Source organism: Lissotriton vulgaris, chromosome 5 (genome assembly GCF_964263255.1).
Source record: "Lissotriton vulgaris chromosome 5, aLisVul1.2, whole genome shotgun sequence".
Classification (NCBI taxonomy): Eukaryota; Metazoa; Chordata; class Amphibia; order Caudata; family Salamandridae; genus Lissotriton; species Lissotriton vulgaris.
In genome coordinates, this window is record NC_141693.1 from 833,978,619 (window position 1) to 833,995,693 (window position 17,075).

At 47.5% G+C, this 17,075-nt stretch overlaps 1 protein-coding gene across 2 annotated transcripts in view; it reads right to left on the minus strand.

Annotated features, from left to right (window-relative positions):
• ANXA7 (annexin A7) overlaps positions 1-17,075 on the minus strand; it is a 453,711-nt gene that overhangs the window by 139,818 nt on the left and 296,818 nt on the right. The window lies entirely within an intron of this gene.

Sequence of the window (17,075 nt, forward strand, 5' to 3'; positions counted from 1 at the left end):
GTGGCCAGCCTTAAAACACACCTGAACCAGGTACGAGACATCGTATGAGTCAACTTCGAGCAGTCCCAGAGTGCACAAAAGAAACAGTATGATAAGTCCACCAAAGAACGCTCCTTCCAAGTAGGCAAACAGGTCCCATTACTACGTCCCACCTCTGAACACAAATTATTGAGTCAATGGCAAAGGCCCTTTAAAGTGGTGGACCTGTCCCATATAAGATAGAAATGGATCCCTCAGGTAATCCTACCAAAATCTATCACATCAACCTTCTAAAAAAATGGGAAGTCCCTACCCCTGTCCCGCTGGCAGAGCAACAGTACTTCCTGGTAAAACAAATCGTAGATACAGAGCTGCCGGAAATCCTCAAACGTGAGCTGAAAGAAGCGTTACTGCCAGTACAAGAGGTGTGCTCCTTGGTGGCGGAACCACCCTAATGGAGCATGAGATCGACACTAAACCGGGGAAAACGGTTTGCTTACAACCCTACGGAATCCCCAAAGCAAGGAGAGAGGCTATAGGCTAAGAAGTACTGCAGATGATGAAGTTAGGTATAATTGAACCTTCCAAGAGCGAATGGTGTTCACCCATAGTGCTCGAGCCCAAACCCGATGGGTCTATATGCTTTTGTATCGACTTTAGGGAGGTAAACAAGATATCGCAGTTTGATGCGTATCTCCTTCCTAGAGTTGATTAGATGATAGAAAGACTCGGGAAGGCTCTTAGAGCCGTGGTGATCCTGAAGGGTATTATTGTGTTGTCCACTCACCCCAAACCAAAAGTACGGGATGATAAATGGGCTATAGAGGAAAGTGAAGCAGAAGTCCTTGAGATCTAATGTCATCATGAAGTCTCCCTGATGGAGCAGTTGGATGACACTCTGCTGGGTTGTCACGTGAAAATGCTCTAACAGGATGTACTGATTGAGTGGCCTCCGGTATAAGATGGGTTGGAGGGAGCCGTTTTTGTTTGGAATGAGAAAGTTCAGTGAATCAACAACTTTGCCATGTTGGTGCAAGGGCACCGGGATGTATTGCGCTTTTTTGAAGGAACCCTCCAAACTTCTTGCAAGTGAGTGAGGTACTCTTAGATGAGTGTGTCAGCGTGGTGGCATGATTGGACATGTGGTGTGAAAATATAAGATGTAGCCCTTCTGAACCTAATACCCACTGATATGAGATGATTTCCTCCCCTCAAGAGTGAAAATCCTTAAATCCTCCCAGACAACATTATGAGATCAGGGTCAGAAAGTGGGCAAGTCAGTGCTTTAAATGAGATTATACTTTACTGGAGCGGACTATCCCTGCCCTTGCAGTTATTACCTCTATAATCACCCTAGGTTTCCTCTGCCTGACAGACTTGTGAAAGCCCGTGGTTGGCACTAATAGAATTGCTAATTATTAAATAACAAAAGAGAGAGTCAGGGAGTTTACACTTGATCAATGTGAGTTGGGAACTCCTGGTCCCCGGGATTAAGTTACAAAAACAAAGGAGGAGTTACCCCTCAAATAATTAGAAGGAGAGAATCTCTCACAGAGGGTGAAAGTGCTCAATTCAGCACAGTCTATCCCAACCTGTCAGTGGATAATGCATATCCTTGTAGAAGACCCCTCACTCACCAACCTGGTTGGTGACATGCTTCATCATCGGGGTCCCACCCCATAGGCCGAGTGCCTATAGGGTGTGCTGCGACTCCTGATTACAGAGGAGCAGGTTGTTTTCTTTTATGTGTTCAGGGCGAAAAATAAGTGAATTTAAAAAGGGCCAATACTACTCACTGCAAGTTTTATTCTTGAGTGCTTGAACCCTAATAAAAATGTGTAACACCTATGCCTAATTAAGTAGACTTCGGTGTGAAAAAAGAAGTGTCTTTAAAAATAGCTAAGTGTGCTATGTGAAGTGTAATTAGTGCTATAGGTTAAAAAGGTCTACATGTTTCAACCATTGTATCAAGTCAAAGGTTTTCGTCAGGACCGTGAAAATGAACTGGGTGGTCCGCACACGCTAAGGTGCGTCCTGCCCTAGTCCACGATAGAGTCCACAAATTGTGAACTCGTGTGAAAAAGGGTGCAATTTCTTTGATTCAAAGAAAAAAACCTGTAAAGAAACAGGGAAAAACAGAAAGACAGGAAGGGGTTACATACAGGGGATGACTACACACATGTAATACATTTAACATACATAGCCAGTGTGTTTCATCAGTCAATACATGGGATGATGCCCATGTTACAGTCAGATAGTTGGATCCATCTGTTAAGCGGCAGTACTACAGTGCTGTTACCGGACTGTGACTAATGAGCCATGAATCGGTGCCAAAGGAGTGGTGTCGATATGATTTTGGCATCTGCTAATGACTAGTGACAGAAAGGGGGAAAACGTACTATGGGCCAGTGATAATACTGGTGGTGCGGAGTGATCGGATGCACAGAACTGTGAGCACTCGTGAAGGCTTTTAAACTTGAGATTGGTATAAGGTTTAGGTTTCTTACACTCCCTTTGCGGAATTACCGCATCATGGGCGCCAATGCTTCCAAGACGGCAAGAGTCCGTCTCCTGAAAACGGGTAAAAAGCAAATACAAATACCCGGTTTTAGTTTTGCTGGCTGCTGTTTCCAAAGTATTGCCAGCGGTGAACGCCCGAAGAGAAGCCGGTGTTCTCATTCGGGTTTTGGATTACATTTCACTTACTTGCAGCTTCTGCTCTTCCGACCTTAAACCTACTTGGCAAGACCGGCGGCGCCCCGAGGAATGACCGGCTAGTTCTGAGTGCCGGTAAAGTAACCCAGAACGGTTCCGGGAAGGGCGTGGCTACGTCACGTGATGTGGTCACGTGGGTCGTAATCGGCCAATCAGATTCGCGTAGAGGGTGGGGCCTTGTGATGTTTGGTTTACCATCGGGAAACGGAGTAAGTTGATGTTTCCATGGTGATGAGAGAGGTTTTTAAAGGAGAAGCATTACACAAGCGTGTAGTTACACGAACAACAGAACCGTTTATGCAGTTTTGAAGTGTTATTGATGGCAGATTCAGATTAAACAACCAACGGGATTTATATACTGGTAATTAAGTGTTTTCAGCACATAGGGCTGAGGCTATTAGGTCATTACACTGTTCCACGGAATATTGTCATTTAAGCCCGACTTGTGGGTGGATAATCTGTAGACCCACCTCTGTTCTTTTTCAAATAGGCGTTGTGTCAGATTAGCCCCTGGCTGTATTTGCTCGACCAGGGCCTCTCTTACACCTCGGCTGAGATTGACGAGGTAATGAGTGATATATCGGTGTTTGCGGATGTAAACATAGCACAGAGCATTTCCTCAACAAAAGACTGGGAAAACCTAACAGAACTAAAAAGGAACAGAATCAGAACCATCCTACACGGGACTATACTGAAGCAGTACTTGAATAACAACATGGCACCCAAGGGGCTATTAGTTTCTAATGCACCTCGTATCTTCCTTGAGGACGAAGCATTTGCATAAACGGTTCTGTTGTTCGTGTAACTACACGCTTGTGTAATGCTTCTCCTTTAAAAACCTCTCTCATCACCATGGAAACATCAACTTACTCCGTTTCCCGATGGTAAACCAAACATCACAAGGCCCCACCCTCTACGCGAATCTGATTGGCCGATTACGACCCACGTGACCACATCACGTGACGTAGCCACGCCCTTCCCGGAACCGTTCTGGGTTACTTTACCGGCACTCAGAACTAGCCGGTCATTCCTCGGGGCGCCGCCGGTCTTGCCAAGTAGGTTTAAGGTCGGAAGAGCAGAAGCTGCAAGTAAGTGAAATGTAATCCAAAACCCGAATGAGAACACCGGCTTCTCTTCGGGCGTTCACCGCTGGCAATACTTTGGAAACAGCAGCCAGCAAAACTAAAACCGGGTATTTGTATTTGCTTTTTACCCGTTTTCAGGAGACGGACTCTTGCCGTCTTGGAAGCATTGGCGCCCATGATGCGGTAATTCCGCAAAGGGAGTGTAAGAAACCTAAACCTTATACCAATCTCAAGTTTAAAAGCCTTCACGAGTGCTCACAGTTCTGTGCATCCGATCACTCCGCACCACCAGTATTATCACTGGCCCATAGTACGTTTTCCCCCTTTCTGTCACTAGTCATTAGCAGATGCCAAAATCATATCGACACCACTCCTTTGGCACCGATTCATGGCTCATTAGTCACAGTCCGGTAACAGCACTGTAGTACTGCCGCTTAACAGATGGATCCAACTATCTGACTGTAACATGGGCATCATCCCATGTATTGACTGATGAAACACACTGGCTATGTATGTTAAATGTATTACATGTGTGTAGTCATCCCCTGTATGTAACCCCTTCCTGTCTTTCTGTTTTTCCCTGTTTCTTTACAGGTTTTTTTCTTTGAATCAAAGAAATTGCACCCTTTTTCACACGAGTTCACAATTTGTGGACTCTATCGTGGACTAGGGCAGGACGCACCTTAGCGTGTGCGGACCACCCAGTTCATTTTCACGGTCCTGACGAAAACCTTTGACTTGATACAATGGTTGAAACATGTAGACCTTTTTAACCTATAGCACTAATTACACTTCACATAGCACACTTAGCTATTTTTAAAGACACTTCTTTTTTCACACCGAAGTCTACTTAATTAGGCATAGGTGTTACACATTTTTATTAGGGTTCAAGCACTCAAGAATAAAACTTGCAGTGAGTAGTATTGGCCCTTTTTAAATTCACTTATTTTTCGCCCTGAACACATAAAAGAAAACAACCTGCTCCTCTGTAATCAGGAGTCGCAGCACACCCTATAGGCACTCGGCCTATGGGGTGGGACCCCGATGATGAAGCATGTCACCAACCAGGTTGGTGAGTGAGGGGTCTTCTACAAGGATATGCATTATCCACTGACAGGTTGGGATAGACTGTGCTGAATTGAGCACTTTCACCCTCTGTGAGAGATTCTCTCCTTCTAATTATTTGAGGGGTAACTAATAGAATTGCACCTAGCTGGATAGTGCGATATTGGTCCCGTTCTTGAACTACTGTCTGTGAAAAGAGCTCCTAGGTGTAGCAGACTGAAGGACATCCACGGCCTGTGCAATATCTGTGCTGTCCTTGATTTTCTCTAATATCTCAACCACTTCAGGACCGAAGAGACTTTCTCCATCGAATAGGATGCTATGTAGGCGTTGCTGGACCTCCGGTTTAATCCCCAAGGCGTGAAGGTATGTGTAGCAGTGGTGCGGTATGGTGGTGTTGACACTGCAAGAAGCAGTATCTGCGGAGCCCGATGCGAATTGGATATTGAATTTGGAAATTATCTTTCCTTTCGCAACTATCTCCACACTCCACTTCCGGTATGTCTCAGGAAGGTGCTGTCCTTGGGCCTCCTCTCCTCCCAATGGTACCTGTCATATCTTGACAGGAACCCCACTGCAAAGGCGATTAACAGAGTGGTTGTGCCAACCACTACACGCATTCCAGCAGCATTGAGACGCTTACTTTACACTTATCCGGATGGGGCATTCCCAGTTGCCTGGGCGGAGGACCACTAAAGAGTCAGGAGTCTAAGGTCTAGAATCTGAAGTAAAGAGTGTCATTGGGACAGGGCTACTTTTTTCTCTGCCCAAGGCATAACGACATTGCTCTGCCTGGGTCCTAAAAGAGGTCACGTGCCGAATTATGCATGTCCTAGAACACTGGAAGGAACCGGGTACTGCGTTTCTCCCTTTGAGAGAGCCTCCACCAACAAGTCATCCACATCCTGTAGGAGAGGCATGCCGACTTTATGACCACTGTCCTCTGAATGACCACATGCTGCCTAGTGGTATCATCGGGTTTAGATGGCTGGATATGGCTCGAAGTCTGGATCATCTGTCCAGTTGATGATTTAGTCGTTCCAAGGGTCATCCCTTGCACCTGCAGGATGGTCATAAGGGTCTCTCTCTCCCCCATAAGGCCCATCTAGGTAAGAGAAGTACTGAATCACTGCTAAGGAATTTCTGGTGGAGGTGCAGAGGGTGGCAAATATTACTGTGGTGGTGGTGAAGGGTGTGGTAGGGGTGAATGTCTGGTTCTGGGAGGCTGCAGAGGAGGGCTTACAGTCCTATCTTTGTCTCCTAGGCACTAGGTAGTGAGGTGCATTAAACAAGTATCACCTCGAAAGGTAGTCCCCATTTCTTGGGAATTGGAGACAGGGTGGTCAATAATTTCCCAGAGAATTACTTTGCTAAACTTTTCCCAGTCTCTAGGTGGATGTACAGCCATTTTTAACAAAAAAAATTCTTTTTATTGAAGTAAACAATTCCATCTTATGACACATCATGAGGCAATGAGAGTGTGATAGCGCTTACATTGGAAGAAACATAGCAAGTCAGTCCTTAGCAGATACAATAACTGTCTATTTCCAAGCCAGTGGATCCTATGTCCCAACCCCACCCTCCTACCCCTCCCCTTCCGTCTGAGCCAGCCCCTTTCCCACCCCCACCCCCCCCCTACCCAATGTGCAAAACGTGTCGGAGGCCCAGCCCCCCACCTCTCAGGGAAGAAAGTGTCAAACATATGTCAAGGACCATGTTGAACGAGGGATGATCCTACGGCGTGCCCTCCAGGGTGTTCAGCCATTCCCCTCTGTACCTCCTCCATGCCTGCCAAATCTTCTCCCATTTCTTGGGGCAGCCCGACCACTGTAGATAACTTTCTCCACCCTCTGGCACCAATCCATGTCTCGTTCCCATTCCTCTAACGTTGGGATCAAGTCACTCCCCAGAGACGTGCGATATTCCTTTTATGTACAGCCATTTTTGACTGGTTCCTCCATTTGTCTCTCGACGATGGATGCCTCGTACTCTTGTGACCTGTGTCGAACGGTCACTCAGTGTCGACTTGGTGCTCAGTTTGGGAGGCGCTCTCCGCATCGATTTGAGCTCCAGATGGTGAGGCTCGATGCCCTTTGGTCGAGAGGGTGTTGAGGAGTGGCACTTGACAAGGGAGCCTGCTCAACTCTGCAGCTTTTTCATGAAGAGAATTGGAGCTCAACGTTGCTGGTGGACCATAGGCTGAAGCCTTCTGCTTAGCCTGCTTGGGGTTCAGTGCCTGACTCCAGTGGGAGCAGTGGTCTAGTTAGGGTGGGCAGAGTTTCACTCCATGGCTGGGCCCTGGGGTAGGACTCATCGCCATTAGTGACTTTTTATGTGTGGCCCAGTTGATGTTGATGCCGAAGATTGACCCTCCTGATCTTCTACTTCAGAGGCACTAGAGAATTACACCAGAGCTTTGATTTGGCCATTGGGACGCTAGAGGCGCCTTTCTCGTTCTACATGCAAATCAGTTCCTCTTTATCAAAGATGTCAGGAGTCTCTGCAGATAACTGTTGCTGCATCTTCAGGTGTGCTCAACTCTTTTCTCTCTGGTACCTCAAAGCCTTTTGGTAAAAGGCGAGGCAGAAGTCGCAGGATAACTGGTTATGATCGTGGAAGAGGTGAAGTTGCAAATGCTGAGCTGGGTTGCCCAAGATTACTTGGAGTAGCACTGTGTATGTTCCATCACCCTTTTTTCCTTCTGAATTCTCCAAGGTGAGCTCCCTGGAGATAGAAGAGGACTCTTCTGAGTCAAGGACAGGGGCGTCAGCTACTTGGGCTTCGGCCGCTGCCCGTTGAAGTGTGGTGTACCCATTGAGAGAACAGTGTGCAGAGATTATTCTCTGAGGAGTAGACCGGCCCACAAAACACAACGTGGAGCATATCAATCTTCGAGTTGTTATTGAACATGCCCGAACCAAATAGGAGTCAGTGCTCATGCATACTCATGTGGACTAAAGGCGGAGCCACATAAAATCCTGTGACTCAAAGCTTTTATGAAGAAAAACAAGATTTAATTTCAAAGAACAACACTAGATGGTAAGAGTATGCAAAGTGTGTGTAACTACAGCCGTAGAAAGAGGGTGTGTGTAGGGTATGGGTGTTAGTGTTATAAATAGGCAGCACAACCGGTTCTGATTTATAAAGCTGTAATCATAAAAGGCAGCAGGGTGTTAAGCAACAATGATGAGTTTTGACTGGGGTCTTAGATACGTTGTAAATGGTAACATTTAATGTTCATATGGGTTGCACAGATGTTTGCGGATAGATGACACATAAGACAGGTCTAGGACTTCCTGGAGAATCCTAGAATCTCCTACTCAAGACGTAAGCGATTAGACCTTCTCAGGTTATCTGCCCTGATGTTGTTGATTCCTGCAATGTGGGAGACTAGGCAAAACTTTCCATGTTGCTGTGTCAGCTGTCACACAGAGCGGACGGCAAGAGATGTCCACTAATTCTCTCACAAAGAGTATTGTGTTGTCTGTGAGGATCATCACAAATCTTAATTTCAATGCTGATATAACGTACACATCAATGTTTTGAGATGTTTATTGACAACAAGCTGTGAAGGGGGCATACCACCAAGAAACTGGAAGTATATGCACACCATCACAATATCTGAACCACAGGAACTGCAGGGAATGTATGGTGAGCTTGTTCTGGTTCAGAGAGGACCTAGCTTGGCAGTTGGGCTGGACTGCTACTGGAGCAGGACCAATACGGATTTGAATATGGCTGGGTCTGGGGCGAACTGCAGGTGACAAGGTGGGCAAAAGAACAATGGGTCGGAATGCTACCTGTACCATTTGCCACTGGATATACTCATTGCAAGCATTTCTCCCATCACCTTTTGTGTGTTTAATATAACTCATTGAGTGGCCAAGGGTATGCCCAGATACAGATCAGACTTATTTCTACTGAAGCAGGACCAATACTGATTTACAAATAGCTGGGTCCAAAATGAGTTGGCATGGTGGGCAAAAGAATGATGGGTTGGAATGCTACCCTAAGTGATTGCCAGAGGTTAGACATATTGCAAACATGCCTTCTGTCGCCTTTTGTTTGTTCAAGGTTGATCATATGTCAGCTGAACCGCAAAGGACAGAAGATCCAGATACTTGGAGAAAATCCCTGGCAAGGTTAGTGAGAAAAAGCAGCTAATGGGATTGGTGCATTGTTAGTAGCTCCAGAGAGTATGCCAGAGTTCCTCTCTTCACAAACCACTTTATGAAACGTTTTGCATGGCTTGATTAAAGGCCTTTATCTGCATAGGATCTGTAGAACCAAAGAGAAACCTAAGCGGATGTGAAGAGTGAAATGTCTTCACTGGCTGCTAGTTTCAATACTGAGTTTGTATGCTTAAAGAAGGCGGCTGGGGGCGTGACCTATCTGGCGACCAGGATGGCCGCACAGCATTGATGCACCGGCATCCTGGTACAGTAAATTCCTGGAATGAGCCCCCGAACACGTCCCTCCTGAGCTGCAACTGGGGGCCACATGTCAACGAAGCACCTGTGGGCACGCACGTCTGGGCGGGTGAAGATTGCCTCACTTCGCAACTGGCATCAGCGAGAAGACTGGCAGCCTGGTCTTGCCTTGGAGATCCTGCGGCAACAGGGCAGCGGGTGAGCCTGAGGTCGGAGACTGCCGGGCCCCTGCTGGGTCACAATTCTCTCCTCCACCTCCAATCTCCATAATCGATGGCAAACTCGCCTGTTTGCCCTCCCGCTGACACCGGTACAGCCTCACCCCCAGCCACAAGAAGACTGCACCTGCTGCTTGGTCCTAGCACCTTGTGAAGAGACCCCATACGGCGGGGCCAGCCTTCATCTTGGGGGCCGGCTGTGGCCATCCGGCAGCACCACTAGAGCGAACCTACCCCCGCCTCCTGATGTTTCAATGAAACTGCTCTGGGCCTTGCGCCAAGAGGCCCCTTCCTCTTCGCCTTGTGGTTCTTGTGGATGGGCTGCAGCACCACTGTGTAGCCTTCCTCCTCATATGAGTGCTGCACCACTAGCTTCCCCAGTCTGGAGGCCCATATCGGCGGGCCGCTTGTTCATTAATCCACAGCTGCAAGCAGCCCCTATTGCACATTGCATGCACCGCCTGACGATTGAAGGAAGAGGTGCTGTGCCCTACCATCATCCAGTGCCCTGCTGGGCACCGCGGCGACGAGGGACTCAGAAGCTTGGTGATGCATCCGTTGGGATCATCACCAAGGCCCACTCCATAGCACTACATCTAAGTAAGCCGAGGACATCCCCAAGCTGCTGGAGGGCATCACTACACACTGACTCACATTCGTCTAAATACAGCGAGGAGGGCTCTCACCCCCAAGGAGGTGCAACTGAACTGGCTACTACCCATACAACTCCCTCTGGCCAGCTTGCCTTTCACCTCAGGTGGGTTCCTTCTGATGTTCGATTCATGGGCTGGCTGGCACCATTGCATCAACCACTGCACCTGCCTCACGGTTACACCGCTGGCTACTGTCCACTGAATATGCATGGTCCCCTGCCTTTAACTAACACAGAGTGTAACAAAGCACTCCAGATCTGGTACGAGGAGATCCTAAACAGAAGAAGCTTGCCTTTGAAAAGGCACACAGCCAGATTCCATAAAGCCCTCACTTTTGGCAGAGAGAAGAGTGGCTGCACATCAAGAGCCCGACCAGCTAACCGGAACAGACGCCATAATGGCAAAAGCCGGCCCTCAGTTCCGCAACTGAGGGCCGGCTTCCGCAGCATCAACGGCAGATTTGGCTCTCTTGTTGGCTGCCTCGATACTATGGGCGAGCGTCTCGATAGGCACAATGCCCCTCTAAATGCCACTAAGGAGCGGGTCTCACAGACGGAGCAAACCAAGAAGCATCTAGAGAGACTGTTCAAGACTGTGGCCATAAAAAAATGAAGATCTCGAAGTCCGAGAATTTGCAATAATCTACGCATCCGGGGGTCGCAGAATCCACCAACACTGGTCGCATGTATCTTTTTGTTGAAAATCTACTGCTGGACCTCCTGGGGAGATAACACTTCACTTCCACGTTTGTTGGTGAACCAGCACACCGCTCTTTGGGCAGGCATTCTAACCCAGAGTGCCCTCCAAGACTGATTTTTGCCAGAATGCTTATTTCCAAGACCTCAATGTGGCCCTCAGACTGGCATGCAAGACCAGAACATTATAATGGCAGGGCTCTGCAATTTCGCCATTTGCTGACTCCATCATGGCAATACAGGATGCCAGTCTAAAGTTCAATGATGTTAAGGTGAACCTTCAGAAACTAGCCCTCCAATATAGCATGTCATATCCTGTATGCCTCTGGGTGAATGTGGAGAGTAAACCTCGTTTTTTCGATACCCCCAACTTCTGCACAACATTTTTGTGAACAATACTCATGAGACCATTCCTCCTCACGGCGCTCCACTAATGAAAGATCCTCTTCATATCTGCACTCAAACGCCAGTGCGGATCTGTGCCTACAGGGTGCTGCAAACGTTCCCCTCAGTTATGTTATGTTATGTTATGTTATGTTATGTTAAAAACGCTTATATAGCGCATGGCTACCCCAGCAACAGGGCGTCCCAGCGCTTGTGGACAGTTTGAAACAAAACAACTAGCCCCCAGGAGAGAGAATGTGGCAATACTTCAAGACCCTAACTAAAGCGGAAACAACCATGTTTTAATTTACTTTCTAAATGACAGGTAGTTGTTAGTGGCACGCATCTCCAGGGGGATCGAATTCCACAGCTTCGGAGCCAGGTACCTGAAGGAGCGGCCACCAGCTCTACTCCTAATTTTTATGGTACAGGCGAGATGGAGATCCGCTGAACGAAGGGCACGTGTGGGAACATAGAAGGAACACAGACCCTGCAAGATTGGGGGGCCAGAGGAATGAAGGATTTTATGAGATAAACAGAGGGCTTTAAATTGGATGCGTTGTTGCACTGGAAGCCAGTGTAGACGCCGCAAAATGTGGGACACATGACAATGTTTGGGCAGAGCAAACAAAATGCGAGCAGCTACATTTTGGGCCCTTTGAAGTCTGTTGATTGCTGTCCGATTAGAACCCAACATTAGTACGTTACAGTAGTCTATATGTGATAAAACAAGGGCTTGGACTATTGTTTGAGGAATAGAGGGATAAAAAAAAAACAAAATGGGTTTAAGCGACCAGCCACTCTTTTTGCGTGCGACTCTAAAGTGAGGGAATTGTCCATAGACACACCCAGGTTATTTACTTCAGTCTTAGGGGTGGGGGGAGGACCTAAAATGGAGGGCCACCAGTGATCATCCCACTTGTGTGTTTCCTTACCAATCAGAAGTACCTCAGTTTTCGATGAATTCAACTGCAGGCAGCTCGCGTTCATCCAACGAGATAGCCAAAATATGATCTTGAAACTCGGCCAGGTCTGTTTCGATGTCATTGGACAAGGAAAAGACAAGTTGCGTATCGTCCGCATACGAAGTTAATTTGATATTACGTTCTCTGGCCATCACTGCCAGAGGACGGACGTATACGTTGAACAACGTGGGACTGAGGGCAGACCCCTGCGGAACACCGCAACTCAATGGAAACCTGCTGGATGAGAACGGTGGAGCATGAACCTGAAAGGAACGGTCAGAAAGAAAAGATGCGAACCAGTCCAGGGCTCCATCTCGAACTCCGATCTCCCACAGTCTTCCGAGTAGAATCCTGTGGGAGACCGTGTCGAACGCCGCACTCAAATCCAACAGGACAAGAGCCGACGTACCACCCAGATATTGTGTCAGCCTCAGTTGTTCAGTAACGGCCAGCAGGGCAGATTCCGTGCTGTGGTTAGGCTGGAACCCATTTTGTGACATATCTAGAATCTTATTGCTCTCCAAATAGTTGGTCAAGACATCATTCACGTGAGCTTCTGCCAGCTTGGCCAAGTAAGGGAGTAGAGAGATGGGTCTAAAGCTTTCTGGCCTAGAGGGATCTGAAGTGGGTTTTTTTAATAAAGGGACAACCTTAGCATGTTTCCAGGACATCTGGATGTTACTTCGGCTGTGTCTACGGATGCTGGGCCCTGTTTCCCTGCACCACCCTGATTCGCTGTATGCCGTAGGGCTCATTGCTCTCCACTAAGACACTGGCTCTCCACAGACAGTCAGAATTGATCCAACTGCACTCTGGGGTAATAGCCATGGCGGTGTCACCCCCCAGTGGTAACCACAGTCATGCTTCTTTTTTTTAGGAATGTTTTTTCAGGGATTCGATGGGCCAATTGTTGCCTAGTGTGGGTGGTGGGAGGTTGTACAATGTTCTAGCATATAACTTTTCTCTCATGCACATGGTTTCAAACCTCCGTCTATGCATACACTGAAACGTTCACCTCTGCACACTCTGTGATGAGGTCCTGGAACTCTATTGATCCACAGACACTGGAGTGCATGTCACTGTCTTGGAACATAAGAGGCCTCAACGACCCCCGCAAGGCAAGCAGGTTCTGCTGCATCTCACACGACACAGACTCCAAATCACTTTTTTGCAGGAAACCCTTCTCCAACCTGGCAGGCCACACACATTTCCCTCCACTTGGGGACCACACACATTATTCATGCTCCAGTAAGTATTCGAGTGATGCCTGCACCCTCATCTACAAAAGTGTGCTGTCTACCCCACGGCCTCTATAACTGAAGAAAATGGCAGTTATGCCTTAGTGACAGGAGCCCTGGCAGGGCACCTGGTACTATAGGCTAACACCCACGCCCCAATAAGGATTCCTCCAAGTTCTTGTAGACGCTTCATATGCAAATTGCACTGCACGATTTTGACCTTATAATGCTGGCGGGAGACCTTAACCTCCTTATTGAAGTGCCCTGTGACACCACAGCGACATCACTGTCCAGCTAACCCAGACCACTTTGTGTCTTACTTGACATTTGCAACACCTTCACGCTTAAAGATGCCTGGTGTTAGAAAGGTACCACACCATTGGCATATACCCATTAGTGTGCCCGCACAATACCTGGTCTCACATTGATTATTGCCTCATCGCCACGGTGGTTGGACTCCGTCCAACATTTAGCACACGGACGCATTACATTTTCGTCTTCCATTTGGGGGTAACTGCGAGAGACCTTAGTGGTCCCCCCCCCCCCCCCCCCAACTGGCATTACAAAATGCACTCTCGCTTCAAACTGCGTACCGCTGTCCTGGAATATTACCACATTAATGAGGGCTTGGGTGACACCTAGGCCACACTGTGGGAGACGTTTAATGCATACATTAGAGGCATATGTATCTCCAAACACTCCGGGGTTCTGCGGGACATGCATAGGGAACTAGTGCACACTGGCCACATTAGATTCAGCTGCCGCTCGACAATGTGAAACCACATACTCCCTTTAGACAGGCCATATACTGGCAGAATACTGCGACCTTGCAGCTCGTGAAGAATTACTTCTTGGGACATACACCAGAGCTCGTAGATATAGGAAGGGGAAAGTCCAGGATACACATTGGCCAAACTCTCATGACCCCCCCCCCGCCACCCACTTTTTCATTTTGATAACAAAATATTTGCTAAAGTATTATCCAATCGCCTTGTCCTTTTAATGGAGCAAATAATCTCTCCTACACAATCTGGATTTGTCTCCCACTGCTCCACATCCTTAAACCTAAGCACAGTTTTCTCTGTCCTCAACAGAGTTTCCCCTGAGACACCAGCTGCAATGGCCTCTTTAGACGGAAAGAAGGCTTTTGAATCCCTCGAGTGGCCCTTTCTATATGCTACCCTTCACAAACTCAGCATCCCCCACAGTTTTTCTTCCTTGATCAGTCTCCTCTATACCAAACCCCGCATAAGGGCTATCTCATCCCAAACCCAGCCCTTCCCAGTCACCCAAGGTACCCAGCAGGGATGCCCCCTTTACCCCTTGTTTATTATAGCGATATACCCATATGTCCGCCACCTCCAAAAAGATCACATGCATCAAGGCCTGCAACTTTGCCCTGGACCCCTCCTCATATCACTACACTGACAATGTGATCTTTTTTGTGCTGCACCCAAAAGAAAATCTTGGCCCACTCTTGTGGGATGCTGCCCGTTTTGGACATCATTCGGACCTTCTGTTCAATTGGTCTAAATTCAAACTATTTCCCCTTAAGGAGTCCACCACCTCTCCACAACAAGAGTTCCCATTGACTGGGCTAAGGAGCAAGTAGTGCGCTTGAATTACGGCCCGCCATGAACACGTTGTCCACAAAAGTGGAGCAATGAATAAGATTGCCCCTGTAAATGGCTGGCTGCATTGCAATTATTAAAATGGTGATCCTCCCCTGTTTCTTATATCTTTCAAAATATTACAGTCCTGATAACTAACTTTTTCTTTGCCATGCTTGTGGCCACTTTTTAAAGCTCATTTGGACAGGTAAGAGCTGCAACACACTGATCCTTCCATATGAAAGGGGGGGGAATGGGGTACCACATTTCCACCTGTATTTAGCAGCGCAATGGCGGTATTCACACCATTGGTTTAGCACAGATGCCAGACTTCCATGTACTAAACCTGAAATTGACCAGGCCACACAAGTACCTTTAGCTTCCATTCTCCCGAAAGGACTTCCTTTAGACCCCGATGATGTGCAGACTCTGTTCACCACATGCTCGGCCCGGCGTAAACGCAAATGCATGATGGGAGCCTCCTTGCTAGGCTCACCTTCATTAGTATTATGAGACAATTCCTGGCTCCCCATTACTTGCTCGACTTTGGTTAAGTGCACAATGATGCCCTTCCGACTACACACGTTCTGCGACCTTTTCCCTACCAAACACATCCTCTCCCACTCCACAGACAATTGCTTCACAGCGGCCTCCATTTTGGACCATTTTCTGATGCAGCGCTTGTACAGCGTTAAGGTTGCCTATTCCACCAGATCCGTTGGCGCCTGACAAATCCACGCTAGTGATCGGGATGATGACGGCCACAGCTTAGTGTCGAAGTAATACCACATTTGAGTAGCTTTACTTCCCACCTACAATGCAAAACTTAGGTGTTCTTGGGAACATGATCTGGGCTGTCAGCTAATGGACAAAATTTGGGTTGATTGCTGCACACAAACATGCTGTCTCTCTCCCAACCAATGTCAAACTTGTACATTTTAAATTCCTACGCAGGGCATATACCAACCCAAATGATCAACACATATTTGATCACACAAGATCTTCCTCATGCTCCAAATGCCACACGAGGCAGATTTTCTGCACATGGCTTGGACATGTAGGCACAGTGCACATCTTTGGACAAGGATCTTCTTGCGACTGGCTCAAATAACTGGGATAGATCATGACCCTGACGCACTACTGGCACTGTTGGATTATGTACAAGACCGCCTGAAAACTTACCAACACTTTGCAGTCATGGCCTCTTACTGGGCAAGTGGGCGGTTGCACTCCACTGGGGTAGAAGGCACCCACCCAATTCACAACTGGATTATTAATCTAAAGTATTGTGATACCTCCAGCCAGCTATATTTCTCTTTTCAACCCGCTACATATCAACCTAAAGACATATTGCAACCACTCCACACCTATCTACCATCAGTGAGCGATGACACCCAGAGCTCCCAGACTACGAATATTGCAACAGGCCATACCTTGCTCTCAGTCTCCTCTTGTTGCGACACCGGGTCAATTTCTCCTAATTACCCCCCTCCCCCCCGATACCACCTGGCAGTCCTTGGCACGACGTGCTCGTTCCACAAACCCCCCCCAACCCCTCCTGTAGATTCAGACTACTATACACATCCATGTGCGGTTGCATTATATAATTCACTGTGTTATGGAAAACTATAGTTGAGTTTTGTTGTTTTTAGTGTTTATTGTAGTTTTTAACACAGTGCTTGCACACCACGCTGGTTTAGACTCTCTGCACTAAGACGACTAGTACGGATCCATTAATTATCTGTTACTCCACCTCACCACCACTGTACTCAAATAACGTGGCGATTAGCTTCTCCTTAGTAGATACTGCACTGTATTCTTGCCTGCATGATGTGTACCAATGTGCCTAATCCGCTATACCACGTGAAGGGACATGGGCAACTATTAGATTTGCTATGTATGTGCTTGTACTATGAAAATCAAAAACAGGTTAAAAAAAAAATAGAAGGGGCTTCACCTAGATCCCTTTTTCTGACTGTGTTGGGAAAAATAATATTTAGCTTTTCTCTCCACAACGGCTTTTGCATGCATCATTGGA